Source organism: Cherax quadricarinatus, chromosome 32, assembly GCF_038502225.1.
Source record: "Cherax quadricarinatus isolate ZL_2023a chromosome 32, ASM3850222v1, whole genome shotgun sequence".
Classification (NCBI taxonomy): Eukaryota; Metazoa; Arthropoda; class Malacostraca; order Decapoda; family Parastacidae; genus Cherax; species Cherax quadricarinatus.
The window spans coordinates 32,830,934-32,851,764 of NC_091323.1; the positions used below are offsets into that span (position 1 = coordinate 32,830,934).

The window sequence follows — 20,831 nt, forward strand, 5'->3', positions numbered from 1 at the left end:
GATGGTAGGATTGCTGGTGTTTTTTCTGTCTCATAAACATGCAAGATTTCAGGTACGTCTTGCTACTTCTACTTACACTCAGGTCACACTACACATACATGTACAAGCATATATATACACACCCCTCTGGGTTTTCTTCTATTTTCTTACTAGTTCTTGTTCTTGTTTATTTCCTCTTACCTCCATGGGGAAGTAGAACAGAATTCTTCCTCCTTAAACCATGCGTGTTGTAAGAAGCAACTAAAATGCCGGGAGAATGGGGCTAGTAACCCCTTCTCCTGTATGAGTTACTAAATTTGAAAAGAGAAACTTTTGTTTTTCTTTTTGGGCCACCGTGCCTCGGTGGGATGCGGCCGGTGTGTTGAAAGAAGAAGAATTTACCTATGTGACTGAGGTAAGATTGTACGCAGTACTACGTGTGACTTTTGAGTCCACAATGTTGTAATTTGAAGAAGAATATTGAAGTGTCTCTTACAGTGTACTGGGTAGCAGAAATAATTAATCCAAGTCAGGTTCCTAGCTCATTTCTCGCATTTTTGTAGTGGAATCCTCTTGTGTTCTGTCAGCGCTGGAATCCTCTTGTGTTCTGTCAGCGCTGGAATCCTCTTGTGTTCTGTCAGCGTTGGAATCCTCTTGTGTTCTGTCAGCGTTGGAATCCTCTTGTGTTCTGTCAGCGCTGGAATCCTCTTGTGTTCTGTCAGCGCTGGAATCCTCTTGTGTTCTGTCAGCGCTGGAATCCTCTTGTGTTCTGTCAGCGCTGGAATCCTCTTGTGTTCTGTCAGCGTTGGAATCCTCTTGTGTTCTGTCAGCGCTGGAATCCTCTTGTGTTCTGTCAGCGCTGGAATCCTCTTGTGTTCTGTCAGCGCTGGAATCCTCTTGTGTTCTGTCAGCGCTGGAATCCTCTTGTGTTCTGTCAGCGTTGGAATCCTCTTGTGTTCTGTCAGCGCTGGAATCCTCTTGTGTTCTGTCAGCGCTGGAATCCTCTTGTGTTCTGTCAGCGCTGGAATCCTCTTGTGTTCTGTCAGCGCTGGAATCCTCTTGTGTTCTGTCAGCGCTGGAATCCTCTTGTGTTCTGTCAGCGCTGGAATCCTCTTGTGTTCTGTCAGCGCTGGAATCCTCTTGTGTTCTGTCAGCGCTGGAATCCACACTTGAGCCTAGGTAGCTAGAAGTGTAGGAAAGGGTCTGTAACTAATTTCAATATTTTGCTAAGATTGATTGATGCGATATTACTTTGCTGTTGATAAAACATTGATCACTGCCTTTTTTGGACAGGGGTTGGACAGAATAACATAAACATCTGTTGGACTGAACTGTAGATCTGTCGAGTGACTGAATAATCAATTTCAGTGTGTTGCAGGTTCCTTTTTGCGCTGTCTTCCAAGACGATAATGCACTAACACACACCACTAGAGTTGTTCAGAATTATCACGAGGAACATGAAAGTGAAGCCGAACACTTGGATTGGCCGTCACAGTCGCTGGATCTAAATATTATGGAACATCTGTGGGGTCAGTTAGAACAGCAAGTCAGGAACCGATTTCTTCCACCGTTGTCTTTGGAAGACTTAGAACAGGTCTTGCTTGAGGAATGACTCAATATTTCCCTGGATACTGTGCAAATGTTATATGAATCAGTTCCTCGACAAACTGGTGCTGTTTTAGCTGCAGATGGAGAACCAGCCACCAGCGAGGATGGTGGTGAGTGTAAACAGTGAGGATGGTGGTGAGTGTAAACAGCCAGGATGGTGGTAAGCGTAAACATTGAGGATGGTGGTGAGTGTAAACAATGAGGATGGTGGTGAGTGTAAACAGCCAGGATGGTGGTGAGTGTAAACAATGAGGATGGTGGTGAGTGTAAACAGCCAGGATAGTTGTTGTTTAGGTGGTACCTGTTGCTACTTTCCTTCTCTGGCATCAGGTCCCTAAAGGCGATAAGTTAGGTAGATGATCGAGAATGTTAGTTCATTGTAATATTAGGTTATAGAATTTAGGGAAGAGTTGTTGTTGATTTCTTAGTTAAATCTGTCATAGATTCGTTTGTATTTTCTGAGTTGACTTTGTGTAGGTTAGGTCTCCTGCTGGCTGCTTGCAGTGGTGGTAGTGGTGATGGTGGTGATAGTGGTGGTAGTGGTGGTAGTAGTGGTACTGGTAGGAGTGTTGAGTGCTGCCTCGTACTGGTGAAAGTAGGCCCTCACAGGAAATTTGCTCTCTCCTCATGACTCCATGAAGGACATTGTAGACTGCCTGCTGCTGCTGCTGCTGCTGCTCACCTATTTGTGGTTGCAGGCGTCGAGACTCAGCTCCTGGCTCCGTCTCTTCATTAGTCGCTACTAGGGCCTCTCTCTCCCTGCTCCATGAGCTTTTAAATCACACCTCGTCTTAAAACTATGTATGGTTCCTGCCTCCGCTACATCATATGCCAGATTATTCCAATTCCTGACAACTTCAGAACGGTGCGTTGAAAGATTCTTCAGAGAAAGTATTAGGAACTGAACTCTGATTTCTATGATCAGATCTGTTTACCTGCCGTTCCTTAGGCTCTGTATGATCCCTGTGGGTCTAGCGCTTTCCCATAATATAATAATCTGCAAAACTCTTGTTTGAGAGTCAAACTCTTCATGGATCAACCCCTACGTGGTATATTGACTGAAGAAATACTTCATAACATCCCTTTGACTCATCTGAGTCTTCAGCTTCCAATTGTGACCCCTTGTTTCTGTGTCCCATCTCTGGAACATCCTGCCTCTGTCCACCTTATCTATTTGTGTGTGTGTGCGGGAACTATAAGAAAAGAGGTGTCAAAGCATTATAAGTGTCCCAACCAACTGTAAAATCCTGGATCAACGAGCTAGTAAAATCTTCTATTCTACAAATTACTAAATGTAAAAAAGAGGAAAAACTTTTCTTTCTTCTTTCTTGAGTCTCTCAGCCTCGGTGGGAGACGGTCAGTCTATCACAAACAAAAAAAATCGAAAATTTCTGTGCACGCTGACCTTGCTGCAAGGTCAGCTCTACGGAGATTTTTGGTTATGTGACCGAGGTCTTGCCCTGACTTACTGGTCCAGACCATCACAAGAACACACCACTGGTCCAGATCATCACAAGACCACACCACTGGTCCAGAGCATCACAAGACCACACCACTGGTCCAGACCATCACAAGACCACACCACTGGTCCAGATCATCACAAGACCACACCACTGGTCCACATCATCACAAGACCACACCACTGGTCCAGACCATCAAAATGACCACGCCACTGGTTCAGACCATAACAAGACCACACCACTGGTCCACACCATCACAAGACCACACCACTGGTCCAGACCATCACAAGACCACACCACTGGTCCAGACCATCACAAGACCACACCACTGGTCCAGATCATCACAAGACCACACCACTGGTCCACACCATCACAAGACCACACCACTGGTCCAGACCACCAAAGGACCACACCACTGGTCCACACCATCACAAGACCACACCACTGGTCCACACCATCACAAGACCACACCACTGGTCTACACTATCACAAGACCACACAACTGGTCCAGACCATCACAAGACCACACCACTGGTCCACACCATCACAAGACCACACCACTGGTCCAGACCACCAAAAGACCACACCACTGGTCCACACCATCACAAGACCACACCACTGGTCCACACCATCACAAGACCGCACCACTGGTCTACACTATCACAAGACCACACCACTGGTCCACACCATCACAAGACCAAACCACTGGTCCAGACCATCACAAGACCACACCACTGGTCCAGACCACCACAAGACCACACCACTGGTGCACACCATCACAAGACCACACCACTGGTCCAGACCATCACACGACCACACCACTGGTCCAGACCATCACAAGACCACACCACTGGTCCAGACCATCACAAGACCACACAACTGGTCCACACCATCACAAGACCACACCACTGGTCCAGACCACCACAAGACCACACCACTGGTCCAGACCATCACAAGACCACACCACTGGTCCACACCATCACAAGACCACACCACTGGTCCAGACCATCACAAGACCACACCACTGGTCCACACCATCACAAGACCACACTGGTCCAGACCATCACAAGACCACATTGGTCAAGACCATCACAAGACCACACCACTGGTCCACACCATCACAAGACCACACTACTGGTCCAGACCATCACAAGACCACACCACTGGTCCAGACCATCACAAGACCACACCACTGGTCCAGACCATCACAAGACCACACCACTGGTCCAGACCATCACAAGACCACACCACTGGTCCACACCATCACAAGACCACACCACTGGTCCAGACCATAACTAGACCACACCACTGGTCCAGACCATCACAAGACCACACCACTGGTCCAGACCATCACAAGACCACACCACTGGTCCAGACCATCACAAGACCACACCACTGGTCCAGACCATCACAAGACCACACCACTGGTCCACACCATCACAAGACCACACCACTGGTCCAGACCATAACAAGACCACACTACTGGTCCAGACCATCACAAGACCACACCACTGGTGCAGACCATCACAAGACCACACCACTGGTCCAGACCATCACAAGACCACACCACTGGTCCAGACCATCACAAGACCACACCACTGGTCCAGACCATCACAAGACCACACCACTGGTCCAGACCATCACAAGACCACACCACTGGTGCAGACCATCACAAGACCACACCACTGGTCCAGACCATCACAAGACCACACCACTGGTCCAGACCATCACAAGACCACACCACTGGTCCAGACCATCACAAGACCACACTACTGGTCCAGACCATCACAAGACCACACCACTGGTCCACACCATCACAAGACCACACCACTGGTCCAGACCATCACAAGACCACACCACTGGTCCAGACCATCACAAGACCACACCACTGGTCCAGACCATCACAAGACCACACCACTGGTCCAGACCACCACAAGACCACACCACTGGTCCAGACCATCACAAGACCAAACCACTGGTCCAGACCATCACAAGACCACACTACTGGTCCAGACCATCACAAGACCACACCACTGGTCCAGACCATCACAAGACCACACCACTGGTCCAGACCATCACAAGACCACACCACTGGTCCAGACCATCACAAGACCACACCACTGGTCCAGACCATCACAAGACCACACTACTGGTCCAGACCATCACAAGACCACACCACTGGTCCAGACCATCACAAGACCACACCACTGGTCCACACCATCACAAGACCACACCACTGGTCCAGACCATCACAAGACCACACCACTGGTCCAGACCATCACAAGACCACACCACTGGTCCACACCATCACAAGACCACACCACTGGTCCACACCATCACAAGACCACACCACTGGTCCAGACCATCACAAGACCACACCACTGGTCCAGACCATCACAAGACCACACCACTGGTCCACACCATCACAAGACCACACCACTTGTCCACACCATCACAAGACCACACCACTGGTCCACACCATCACAAGACCACACCACTGGTCCAGACCATCACAAGACCACACCACTGGTCCACACCATCACAAGACCACACCACTGATCCAGACCATCACAAGACCACACCACTGGTCCAGACCATAACACGACCACACTACTGGTCCAGACCATCACAAGACCACACCACTTGTCCACACCATCACAAGACCACACCACTGGTCCAGACCATCACAAGACCACACCACTGGTCCAGACCATCACAAGACCACACCACTGGTCCAGACCATCACAAGACCACACCACTGGTCCAGACCATCACAAGACCACAAAACTGGTGTAGACCATCACAACACCACACCACTGGTCCAGACCATCACAAGACCACACCACTGGTCCAGACCATCACAAGACCACACCACTGGTCCACACCATCACAAGACCACACCACTGGTCCAGACCATCACAAGACCACATAACTGGTCCACACCATCACAAGACCACACCACTGGTCCAGACCATCACAAGACCACACCACTGGTCCAGATAATCACAAGACCACACCACTGGTCCAGACCATCACAAGACCACACCACTGGTCCAGACCACCACAAGACCACACCACTGGTCCAGACCATCACAAGACCACACCACTGGTCCAGACCATCACAAGACCACACCACTGGTCCAGACCATCACAAGACCACACCACTGGTCCAGACCATCACAGGACCACACCACTGGTCCAGACCACCACAAGACCACACCACTGGTCCAGACCATCACAAGACCACACCACTGGTCCACACCATCACAAGACCACACCACTGGTCCAGACCACCACAAGACCACGCCACTGGTCCAGACCATCACAAGACCACACCACTGGTCCAGACCATCACAAGACCACACCACTGGTCCAGACCACCACAAGACCACACCACTGGTCCAGACCATCACAAGACCACACCACTGGTCCAGACCACCACAAGACCACACCACTGGTCCAGACCATCACAAGACCACACCACTGGTCCAGACCATCACAAGACCACACCACTGGTCCAGACCATCACAAGACCACACCACTGGTCCAGACCATCACAAGACCACACTACTGGTCCAGACCATCACAAGACCACACCACTGGTCCAGACCATCACAAGACCACACCACTGGTCCAGACCATCACAAGACCACACCACTGGTCCAGACCATCACAAGACCACACTACTGGTCCAGACAATCACAAGACCACACCACTGGTCCAGACCATCACAAGACCACACTACTGGTCCAGACCATCACAAGACCACACCACTGGTCCAGACCATCACAAGACCACACCACTGGTCCAGACCATCACAAGACCACACCACTGGTCCAGACCATCACAAGACCACACTACTGGTCCAGACCATCACAAGACCACACCACTGGTCCAGACCATCACAAGACCACACCACTGGTCCACACCATCACAAGACCACACCACTGGTCCACACCATCACAAGACCACACCACTGGTCCACACCATCACAAGACCACACCACTGGTCCACACAATCACAAGACCACACCACTGGTCCACACCATCACAAGACCACACTACTGGTCCAGACCATCACAAGACCACACTACTGGTCCAGACCATCACAAGACCACACCACTGGTCCAGACCATCACAAGACCACACCACTGGTCCAGACCATCACAAGACCACACCACTGGTCCAGACCATCACAAGACCACACCACTGGTCCAGACCATCACAAGACCACACTACTGGTCCAGACCATCACAAGACCACACCACTGGTCCAGACCATCACAAGACCACACCACTGGTCCACACCATCACAAGACCACACCACTGGTCCACACCATCACAAGACCACACCACTGGTCCACACCATCACAAGACCACACCACTGGTCCGCACCATCACAAGACCACACCACTGGTCCAGACCATCACAAGAGCACACCACTGGTCCAGACCATCACAATACCACACCACTGGTCCAGACCATCACAAGACCACACTACTGGTCCAGACCATCACAAGACCACACCACTGGTCCAGACCATCACAAGACCACACCACTGGTCCAGACCATCACAGGACCACACCACTGGTCCAGACCACCACAAGACCACACCACTGGTGCAGACCATCACAAGACCACACCACTGGTCCACACCATCACAAGACCACACCACTGGTCCAGACCACCACAAGACCACGCCACTGGTCCAGACCACCACAAGACCACACCACTGCTCCAGACCATCACAAGACCACACCACTGGTCCAGACCATCACAAGACCACACCACTGGTCCAGACCACCACAAGACCACGCCACTGGTCCAGACCATCACAAGACCACACCACTGGTCCAGACCATCACAAGACCACACCACTGGTCCAGACCACCACAAGACCACACCACAGGTCCAGACCATCACAAGACCACACCACTGGTCCAGACCACCACAAGACCACACCACTGGTCCAGACCATCACAAGACCACACCACTGGTCCAGACCATCACAAGACCACACCACTGGTCCAGACCATCACACGACCACACCACTGGTCCAGACCATCACAAGACCACACTACTGGTCCAGACCATCACAAGACCACACCACTGGTCCAGACCATCACAAGACCACACCACTGGTCCAGACCATCACAAGACCACACCACTGGTCCAGACCATCACAAGACCACACTACTGGTCCAGACCATCACAAGACCACACCACTGGTCCAGACCATCACAAGACCACACTACTGGTCCAGACCATCACAAGACCACACCACTGGTCCAGACCATCACAAGACCACACCACTGGTCCAGACCATCACAAGACCACACCACTGGTCCAGACCATCACAAGACCACACTACTGGTCCAGACCATCACAAGACCACACCACTGGTCCAGACCATCACAAGACCACACCACTGGTCCAGACCATCACAAGACCACACCACTGGTCCAGACCATCACAAGACCACACCACTGGTCCAGACCATCACAAGACCACACTACTGGTCCAGACCATCACAAGACCACACCACTGGTCCAGACCATCACAAGACCACACCACTGGTCCACACCATCACAAGACCACACCACTGGTCCAGACCATCACAAGACCACACCACTGGTCCAGACCATCACAAGACCACACCACTGGTCCACACCATCACAAGACCACACCACTGGTCCACACCATCACAAGACCACACCACTGGTCCAGACCATCACAAGACCACACCACTGGTCCAGACCATCACAAGACCACACCACTGGTCCACACCATCACAAGACCACACCACTTGTCCACACCATCACAAGACCACACCACTGGTCCACACCATCACAAGACCACACCACTGGTCCAGACCATCACAAGACCACACCACTGGTCCACACCATCACAAGACCACACCACTGATCCAGACCATCACAAGACCACACCACTGGTCCAGACCATAACACGACCACACTACTGGTCCAGACCATCACAAGACCACACCACTGGTCCACACCATCACAAGACCACACCACTGGTCCAGACCATCACAAGACCACACCACTGGTCCAGACCATCACAAGACCACACCACTGGTCCAGACCATCACAAGACCACACCACTGGTCCAGACCATCACAAGACCACAAAACTGGTGTAGACCATCACAACACCACACCACTGGTCCAGACCATCACAAGAAGACACCACTGGTCCAGACCATCACAAGACCACACCACTGGTCCACACCATCACAAGACCACACCACTGGTCCAGACCATCACAAGACCACATAACTGGTCCACACCATCACAAGACCACACCACTGGTCCAGACCATCACAAGACCACACCACTGGTCCAGATAATCACAAGACCACACCACTGGTCCAGACCATCACAAGACCACACCACTGGTCCAGACCACCACAAGACCACACCACTGGTCCAGACCATCACAAGACCACACCACTGGTCCAGACCATCACAAGACCACACCACTGGTCCAGACCATCACAAGACCACACCACTGGTCCAGACCATCACAGGACCACACCACTGGCCCAGACCACCACAAGACCACACCACTGGTCCAGACCATCACAAGACCACACCACTGGTCCACACCATCACAAGACCACACCACTGGTCCAGACCACCACAAGACCACGCCACTGGTCCAGACCATCACAAGACCACACCACTGGTCCAGACCATCACAAGACCACTGGTCCAGACAACCACAAGACCACACCACTGGTCCAGACCATCACAAGACCACACCACTGGTCCAGACCACCACAAGACCACACCACTGGTCCAGACCATCACAAGACCACACCACTGGTCCAGACCATCACAAGACCACACCACTGGTCCAGACCATCACAAGACCACACCACTGGTCCAGACCATCACAAGACCACACTACTGGTCCAGACCATCACAAGACCACACCACTGGTCCAGACCATCACAAGACCACACCACTGGTCCAGACCATCACAAGACCACACCACTGGTCCAGACCATCACAAGACCACACTACTGGTCCAGACCATCACAAGACCACACCACTGGTTCAGACAATCACAAGACCACACTACTGGTCCAGACCATCACAAGACCACACCACTGGTCCAGACCATCACAAGACCACACCACTGGTCCAGACCATCACAAGACCACACCACTGGTCCAGACCATCACAAGACCACACTACTGGTCCAGACCATCACAAGACCACACCACTGGTCCAGACCATCACAAGACCACACCACTGGTCCACACCATCACAAGACCACACCACTGGTCCACACCATCACAAGACCACACCACTGGTCCACACCATCACAAGACCACACCACTGGTCCACACAATCACAAGACCACACCACTGGTCCACACCATCACAAGACCACACTACTGGTCCAGACCATCACAAGACCACACTACTGGTCCAGACCATCACAAGACCACACCACTGGTCCAGACCATCACAAGACCACAACACTGGTCCAGACCATCACAAGACCACACCACTGGTCCAGACCATCACAAGACCACACCACTGGTCCAGATCATCACAACACCACACCACTGGTCCAGACCATCACAAGACCACACCACTGGTCCAGACCATCACAAGACCACACCACTGGGCCAGACCATCACAAGACCACACCACTGGTCCAGACCATCACAAGACCACACCACTGGTCCAGATCATCACAACACCACACCACTGGTCCAGACCATCACAAGACCACACCACTGGTACAGACCATCACAAGACCACACCACTGGTCCAGACCATCAAAAGACCACACCACTGGTCCAGACCATCAAAAAGACCACACCACTGGTCCAGACCATCACAAGACCACACCACTGGTCCAGACCATCAAAAAGACCACACCACTGGTCCAGACCATCACAAGACCACACCACTGGTCCAGACCATCACAAGACCACACCACTGGTCCAGATCATCACAAGACCACACCACTGGTCCACACCATCACAAGACCACACCACTGGTCCACACCATCCCAAGACCACACCACTGGCCCACACCATCACAAGACCACACCACTGGTCCAGACCATAACAAGACCACACCACTGGTCCAGACCATCACAAGACCACACCACTGGTCCAGACCATCACAAGACCACACCACTGGTCCAGACCATCACAAGACCACACCACTGGTCCAGACCATCACAAGACCACACCACTGGTCCACACCATCACAAGACCACACCACTGGTCCAGACCACCACAAGACCACACCACTGGTCCACACCATCACAAGACCACACCACTGGTCTACACTATCACAAGACCACACCACTGGTCCAGACCATCACAAGACCACACCACTGGTCCACACCATCACAAGACCACACCACTGGTCCAGACCACCACAAGACCACACCACTGGTCCACACCATCACAAGACCACACCACTGGTCCACACCATCACAAGACCACACCACTGGTCCACACCATCACAAGACCAAACCACTGGTCCAGACCATCACAAGACCACACCACTGTTCCAGACCACCACAAGACCACACCACTGGTCCACACCATCACAAGACCACACCACTGGTCCAGACCATCACACGACCACACCACTGGTCCAGACCATCACAAGACCACACCACTGGTCCAGACCATCACAAGACCACACCACTGGTCCACACCATCACAAGACCACACCACTGGTCCAGACCACCACAAGACCACACCACTGGTCCAGACCATCACAAGACCACACCACTGGTCCAGACCATCACAAGACCACACCACTGGTCCAGACCATCACAAGACCACACCACTGGTCCAGACCATCACAAGACCACACCACTGGTCCAGACCATCACAAGACCACACCACTGGTCCAGACCATCACAAGACCACACCACTGGTCCAGACCATCACAAGACCACACTACTGGTCCAGACCATCACAAGATCACACCACTGGTCCAGACCATCACATGATCACACCACTGGTCCAGACCATCACAAGACCACACTACTGGTCCAGACCATCACAAGACCACACTACTGGTCCAGACCATCACAAGACCACACCACTGGTCCACACCATCACAAGACCACACAATCACAAGACCACACCACTGGTCCAGACCATCACAAGACCACACCACTGGTCCAGACCATCACAAGACCACACCACTGGTCCAGACCATCACAAGACCACACCACTGGTCCAGACCATCACAAGACCACACCACTGGTCCACACCATCACAAGACCACACCACTGGTCCACACCATCACAAGACCACACCACTGGTCCAGACCATCACAAGACCACACCACTGGTCCAGACCATCACAAGACCACACCACTGGTCCAGACCAGTTGTGAATTAATGTTCTTTGTAACCATTTTTTTTTTAATTTTAGTTTACAAATTTTAAAATTTCTTAGAATGCCATTAAAAAATTCTCAAAATGTAAAAAATTAGAAAAAATCATGTTTAATTTTAAAGAAAATAGTAAATTTTTTACGTTCTTTTAAGAACGCATCTTCCTTGTGTACGTGTTCACGTACTTTGAGTTCACGTACACGTGCCAGCATGTACATAGCTTCAAAGGTTATATTTACCTCATTAAATATGTTGCGTGTCATGTCTACCTTCACGTCCTTGTCTCCTCCCTCAGCTCATTCTCTGGTAGCTCATTCAGAGCTCTCAGTTCACAACCAAATAAATCCGGGTTCGAATTTTGGGTGAGTCCGGACGTTGTCCCCCCTACGTGACCTTCACCTAGCAGTAAGACAGTACCTGACTGCTAGGTGACTATTGAAGGTGACATCCTAGTAGAGAAGATCTAAGAATCTCAATGGAATTAAGTCACACTGCTTGACTTATTGCATTATACTGGGTTAGTAAGGCCTCTAGGATTACTCTTTCCCATCAAAAGTGCTCCTCAGTGCTTCATATTGGGCTCTTTTCGCCAGTTTCACATTCTGCACGCATATCTCGGGTTCAACGACCCACGTACTTACGGAGGTAGTGGTAAGTACCACCTACTGGAGCCTAACTGGTTCAGCAGACTTACACTCGCTGTTGAAACTCCCTCGACTGACTTGCTTACAAAATGAGATAGGTCTTCATGGCCACTTTCCAATTTCCACTCCCTGGTTAGCTGTTTATTCATTTTGTTAGTGGGTTTGACTAGGACCGACATGCCTAGTATGGGCCAGTAGGCCTAGATGCAGTGTTCCTCCTTTGTTATGTTGGTTGACTCGTTCAAGCAGCAGCATCTGTCAACACTGTCTACAATATGGTTCCTGAGTCCTCTTTTCTGTAATTTTTGTCTTACTTAGGTACATAAACTCTACGAGTAAGCATATTGACCTTATTTATTTACCGAGAAGTTCAAAAATATACTTTAGATGACCTTACATTTTATTGTTTCGTCATGAGCCAGTACCTAGACGTTTCGCTCAGTTCGTGGGCAGTGTGGTGTTATCTCAGAGGGAGGAGAGATCAGAAGCCAGGTCAGGGGAAGACGGAAGCCAGGTCAGAAAGAGATATGAGCCAAGTCAGGGGAACTGTTCCAGTCACGGTATTGTGGGTTAGTTGTGAATTGTTCCAGCCAAGATACTGTGACTATTTCTCCAAGAATCTCATATTTAGTGACCAGTTTCTTGAACCATCAATGATGGAGACCTTACCTCTGGCTGTCTTCAAGAGGGGAACCTTGACAAGTTTTCCCTCAGATCACTTCCTGACAATCCAAGCTGTTGTTGGTAACAGCCTAGCTGATCAGACCTTGATCCGCTAGGAGGTTGGGTCTGGCACCAGGTCGAAGGGGGCGTCGTTGGCCCCCGGAGCTTTCCTCAGGCATCTTTCTGCAGGCTCCAAGACAGCGTTTACAGGTTCCAAGAGAGTGTTTACAGGTTCCAAGACAGCGTTTACAGGTTCCAAGATTTAGTTTACAGGTTCCAAGACAGAGTTTACAGATTCCAAGACAGCGTTTACAGGTTCCAAGACAGCGTTTACAGGTTCCAAGACAGCGTTTACAGGTTCCAAGACAGAGTTTACAGGTTCCAAGACTTAGTTTACAGACGCTAAGACAGAGTTTACAGGTTGTAAGGCAGAGTTTACAGGTTCTAAGACAGCGTTTACAGGTTCCAAGATTTAGTTTACAGGTTCCAAGACAGAGTTTACAGATTCCAAGACAGCGTTTACAGGTTCCAAGACAGCGTTTACAGGTTCCAAGACAGCGTTTACAGGTTCCAAGACAGCGTTTACAGGTTCCAAGACCGCGTTTACAGGTTCCAAGACAGCGTTTACAGGTTCCAAGAGAGTGTTTACAGGTTCCAAGACAGCGTTTACAGGTTCCAAGAGAGTGTTTACAGGTTCCAAGACAGCGTTTACAGGTTCCAAGACAGAGTTTACAGGTTCTAAGACAGCGTTTGCAGGTTCCAAGACAGCGTTTACAGGTTCCAAGACAGAGTTTACAGGTTCCAAGACAGCGCCTACAGGTTCCAAGACAGCGTTTACAGGTTCCAAGACAGCGTTTACAGGTTCCAAGACAGAGTTTACAGGTTCCAAGACAGCGTTTACAGGTTCCAAGACAGAGTTTACAGGTTCCAAGACAGCGTTTACAGGTTCCAAGACAGCGTTTACAGGTTCCAAGACAGAGTTTACAGGTTCCAAGACAGAGTTTACAGGTTCCAAGACTTAGTTTACAGGTTCCAAGACTTAGTTTACAGGTTCCAAGACAGAGTTTACAGGTTCCAAGACTTAGTTTACAGGTTCCAAGACTTAGTTTACAGGTTCCAAGACTTAGTTTACAGGTTCCAAGACAGAGTTTACAGGTTCCAAGACAGCGTTTACAGGTTCCAAGACAGCGTTTACAGGTTCCAAGACTTAGTTTACAGACTCTAAGACAGAGTTTACAGGTTCCAAGACAGCGTTTACAGGTTCCAAGACAGACTTTAGAGGTTCCAAGACTTAGTTTACAGACTCTAAGACAGAGTTTACAGGTTCCAAGACAGAGTTTACAGGTTCCAAGACTTAGTTTACAGGTTCCAAGACTTAGTTTACAGGTTCCAAGACTTAGTTTACAGGTTCCAAGACAGAGTTTACAGGTTCCAAGACAGCGTTTACAGGTTCCAAGACAGCGTTTACAGGTTCCAAGACTTAGTTTACAGACTCTAAGACAGAGTTTACAGGTTCCAAGACAGCGTTTACAGGTTCCAAGACAGAGTTTACAGGTTCCAAGACTTAGTTTACAGACTCTAAGACAGAGTTTACAGGTTCCAAGACAGAGTTTACAGGTTCCAAGACTTAGTTTACAGGTTCCAAGACTTAGTTTACAGGTTCCAAGACAGAGTTTACAGGTTCCAAGACAGCGTTTACAGGTTCCAAGACAGAGTTTGCAGGTTCCAAGACTTAGTTTACGGACTCTAAGACAGAGTTTACAGGTTCCAAGACTTAGTTTACAGGTTCCAAGACTTAGTTTACAGGTTCCAAGACAGAGTTTACAGGTTCCAAGACTTAGTTTACAGGTTCCAAGACTTAGTTTACAGGTTCCAAGACTTAGTTTACAGGTTCCAAGACAGAGTTTACAGGTTCCAAGACAGCGTTTACAGGTTCCAAGACTTAGTTTACAGACTCTAAGACAGAGTTTACAGGTTCCAAGACAGCGTTTACAGGTTCCAAGACAGAGTTTACAGGTTCCAAGACTTAGTTTACAGGTTCCAAGACTTAGTTTACAGGTTCCAAGACTTAGTTTACAGGTTCCAAGACAGAGTTTACAGGTTCCAAGACTTAGTTTACAGGTTCCAAGACAGAGTTTACAGGTTCCAAGACTTAGTTTACAGGCTCTAAGACAGAGTTTACAGGTTCCAAGACTTAGTTTACAGGCTCTAAGACAGAGTTTACAGGTTCCAAGACTTAGTTTACAGGCTCTAAGACAGAGTAAACAATTACCAAGAAAGAGAGAGAGAAAATAAAACACATTATTAATAAAAAAAACTAAAGTGTCAAACAGGGAAACATCACGTAAACAAAATTCACCTCATCACAATCTCTGTTTCCAGAAGCAAAACAAAATTCAATGTACCTTTGTCTTGTGGTTTATTAAACTGGAACAACAGACGGAGAAGCTTTTGTTTAATCTGTTAATAACAGGTTCCAGACGAAGGAATATCGGAAGTGTTATTTACCTGCATGTTAATTAACTCCAAGATGGGCGAAATGTTGTCTCAGTAAAATACCATCAACCACACATATAATGTTTTAATCTGGAAGAAGAGGGAAACAATAGGTAAAGAAATAATCATCTGTCACAGTCAAACGTCAAACAAAACAAAAATAGAAAAAAAATCAATATTAGTTATACGATAACTCTAATGCGTTTAACTATAGTTATCTTAGTTTAACTATAGTTATCTTAGTTTAACTATAGTTATCTTAGTTTAACTATAGTTATCTTAGTTTAACTATAGTTATCTTAGTTTAACTATAGTTATCTTAGTTTAACTACAGTTATCTTAGTTTAACTACAGTTATCTTAGTTTAACTATAGTTATCTTAGTTTAACTATAGTTATCTTAGTTTAACTATAGTTATTTAAGTTTAACTATAGTTATCTTAGTTTAACTATAGTTATCTTAGTTTAACTATAGTTATCTTAGTTTAACTATAGTTATCTTAGTTTAACTATAGTTTTCTTAGTTTAACTATAGTTATCTTAGTTTAACTATAGTTATCTTAGTTTAACTATAGTTATCTTAGTTTAACTATAGTTTAACTACTTAGTTTAACTATAGTTATCTTAGTTTAACTATAGTTATCTTAGTTTAACTATAGTTATCTAAGTTTAACTATAGTTATCTTAGTTTAACTATAGTTATCTTAGTTTAACTATAGTTATCTTAGTTTAACTATAGTTATCTTAGTTTAACTATAGTTATCTTAGTTTAACTATAGTTATCTTAGTTTAACTATAGTTATCTTAGTTTAACTATAGTTATCTTAGTTTAACTATAGTTATCTTAGTTTAACTATAGTTATCTTAGTTTAACTATAGTTATCTTAGTTTAACTATAGTAATCTTAGTTTAACTATAGTTATCTTAGTTTAACTATAGTTATCTTAGTTTAACTATAGTTATCTTAGTTTAACTATAGTTTTCTTAGTTTAACTAGAGTTATCTTAGTGTAACTAGAGTTATCTTAGTTTAACTATAGTTTTCTTAGTTTAACTATAGTTATCTTAGTTTAACTATAGTTATCTTAGTTTAACTATAGTTATCTTAGTTTAACTATAGTTATCTTAGTTTAACTGTAGTTATCTTAGTTTAACTATAGTTATCTTAGTTTAAGTTATCTTAGTAACTATAGTTATCTTAGTTTAACTATAGTAACTTAGTTTAACTATAGTTATCTTAGTTTAACTATAGTTATCTTAGTTTAACTATAGTTATCTTAGTTTAACTATAGTAACTTAGTTTAACTATAGTTATCTTAGTTTAACTATAGTAACTTAGTTTAACTATAGTTATCTTAGTTTAACTATAGTTATCTTAGTTTAACTATAGTTATCTTAGTTTAACTATAGTTATCTTAGTTTAACTATAGTTATCTTAGTTTAACTATAGTTATCTTAGTTTAACTATAATTATCTTAGTTTAACTATAGTTTTCTTAGTTTAACTATAGTAACTTAGTTTAACTATAGTTATCTTAGTTTAACTATAGTTATCTTAGTTTATCTATAGTTATCTTAGTTTATCTATAGTTATCTTAGTTTAACTATAGTAACTTAGTTTAACTATAGTTATCTTAATTTAACTATAGTTATCTTAGTTTAACTATAGTTATCTTAGTTTAACTATAGTAACTTAGTTTAAGTATAGTTATCTTAGTTTAACTATATTTATCTTAGTTTACAGTAACTTAGTTTAAGTATAATTATCTTAGTTTAAGTATAGTTATCTTAGTTTATCTACAGTAACTTAGTTTAAGTATAGTTATCTTAGTTTAAGTATAGTTATCTTAGTTTAACTATAATTATCTTAGTTTATAGTTATCTTAGTTTAAGTATAGTTATCTTAGTTTAACTATAATGGTCTTAGTTTAACTATAGTTATCTTAGTTTAAGTATAGTTATCTTAGTTTAACTATAATTATCTTAGTTTAACTATAGTTATCTTAGTCTAAGTATAGTTATCTTGGTTTAACTATAATTATCTTAGTTTATAGTTATCTTAGTTTAAGTATAGTTATCTTAGTTATATGATAACTTTCACAGTTATTATGCATTAAAATCTTTTTGTCACTTTTACTATCAATAAAAATAAAGTGAAATTTGTTCAGTTGAGATGTAAAGCTTGAAGCTTTACTGAGAGTGTAAGCTTAAAGTGTGCTTTACTGAGAGTGTAAGCTTATAGTGTGCTTTACTGAGAGTGTAAGCTTAAAGTGTGCTTTACTGAGAGTGTAAGCTTAAAGTGTGCTTTACTGAGAGTGTAAGCTTAACGTGTGCTTTACTGAGAGTGTAAGCTTAAAGTGTGCTTTACTGAGAGTGTAAGCTTAAAGTGTGCTTTACTGAGAGTGTAAGCTTATAGTGTGCTTTACTGAGAGTGTAAGCTTAAAGTGTGCTTTACTGAGAGTGTAAGCTTATAGTGTGCTTTACTGAGAGTGTAAGCTTAAAGTGTGCTTTACTGAGAGTGTAAGCTTAAAGTGTGCTTTACTGAGAGTGTAAGCTTAACGTGTGCTTTACTGAGAGTGTAAGCTTAAAGTGTGCTTTACTGAGAGTGTAAGCTTAAAGTGTACTTTACTGAGAGTGTAAGCTTAACGTGTGCTTTACTGAGAGTGTAAGCTTAAAGTGTGCTTTACTGAGAGTGTAAGCTTAAAGTGTGCTTTACTGAGAGTGTAAGCTTAAAGTGTGCTTTACTGAGAGTGTAAGCTTAAAGTGTGCTTTACTGAGAGTGTAAGCTTAACGTGTGCTTTACTGAGAGTGTAAGCTTAAAGTGTGCTTTACTGAGAGTGTAAGCTTAAAGTGTACTTTACTGAGAGTGTAAGCTTAACGTGTGCTTTACTGAGAGTGTAAGCTTAAAGTGTACTTTACTGAGAGTGTAAGCTTAACGTGTGCTTTACTGAGAGTGTAAGCTTAAAGTGTGCTTTACTGAGAGTGTAAGCTTAACGTGTGCTTTACTGAGAGTGTAAGCTTAAAGTGTGCTTTACTGAGAGTGTAAGCTTAACGTGTGCTTTACTGAGAGTGTAAGCTTAAAGTGTGCTTTACTGAGAGTGTAAGCTTAACGTGTGCTTTACTGAGAGTGTAAGCTTAAAGTGTACTTTACTGAGAGTGTAAGCTTAAAGTGTGCTTTACTGAGAGTGTAAGCTTAACGTGTGCTTTACTGAGAGTGTAAGCTTAAAGTGTGCTTTACTGAGAGTGTAAGCTTAAAGTGTACTTTACTGAGAGTGTAAGCTTAAAGTGTGCTTTACTGAGAGTGTAAGCTTAAAGTGTACTTTACTGAGAGTGTAAGCTTAAAGTGTACTTTACTGAGAGTGTAAGCTTAAAGTGTGCTTTACTGAGAGTGTAAGCTTAAAGTGTACTTTACTGAGAGTGTAAGCTTAAAGTGTGCTTTACTGAGAGTGTAAGCTTATAGTGTGCTTTACTGAGAGTGTAAGCTTAAAGTGTGCTTTACTGAGAGTGTAAGCTTATAGTGTGCTTTACTGAGAGTGTAAGCTTAAAGTGTGCTTTACTGAGAGTGTAAGCTTAAAGTGTACTTTACTGAGAGTGTAAGCTTAAAGTGTGCTTTACTGAGAGTGTAAGCTTAAAGTGTGCTTTACTGAGAGTGTAAGCTTAAAGTGTACTTTACTGAGAGTGTAAGCTTATAGTGTGCTTTACTGAGAGTGTAAGCTTATAGTGTGCTTTACTGAGAGTGTAAGTTTAAAGTGTGCTTTACTGAGAGTGTGAACTGACACTGTGAACTGACACTGTGAACTGACACTGTGAACTGACACTGTGAACTGACACTGTGAACTGACACTATGAACTGACATTGTGAACTGACACTGTGAACTGACACTATGAACTGACACTGTGACCTGACACTGTGAACTGACACTATGAACTGACACTGTGAACTGACACTGTGAACTGACACTGTGAACTGACACTGTGAACTGACACTATGAACTGACACTGTGAACTGACACTATGAACTGACACTGTGAACTGACACTATGAACTGACACTGTGACCTGACACTGTGAACTGACACTGTGAACTGACACTGTGAACTGACACTGTGAACTGACACTGTGAACTGACACTGTGAACTGACACTGTGAGCTGACACTGTGAACTGACACTGTGAACTGACACTGTGAACTGACACTGTGAACTGACACTATGAACTGACACTGTGAACTGACACTGTGAACTGACACTGTGAACTGACACTATGAACTGACACTGTGAACTGACACTGTGAACTGACACTGTGAACTGACACTGTGAACTGACACTGTGAACTGACACTGTGAACTGACACTGTGAACTGACACTGTGAACTGACACTGTGAACTGACACTGTGAACTGACACTGTGAACTGACACTGTGAACTGACACTATGAACTGACACTGTGAACTGACACTCAGTATTGATGGAAAGTGACCCACGAGTCAAGTTCCTCTGTCATGATAATTATAACAGTGGAAGCCAGAAAGCAAGAAAAGCTTTGGGAAAAAGAAGTAATGAGAATGGAGAATCGATGTGTCCA

General features: G+C 45.6%; 1 long non-coding RNA gene across 1 annotated transcript in view; it reads right to left on the reverse strand.

The window, feature by feature from the left end:
• Nucleotides 1-20,831, reverse strand: part of LOC138853515 (uncharacterized) — a 102,540-nt gene that overhangs the window by 52,168 nt on the left and 29,541 nt on the right. The window contains exon 2 of the long non-coding RNA XR_011392688.1: nt 16,266-16,343. This is a non-coding gene — a long non-coding RNA (uncharacterized lncRNA). The remainder of the gene's footprint in view (nt 1-16,265; nt 16,344-20,831) is intronic.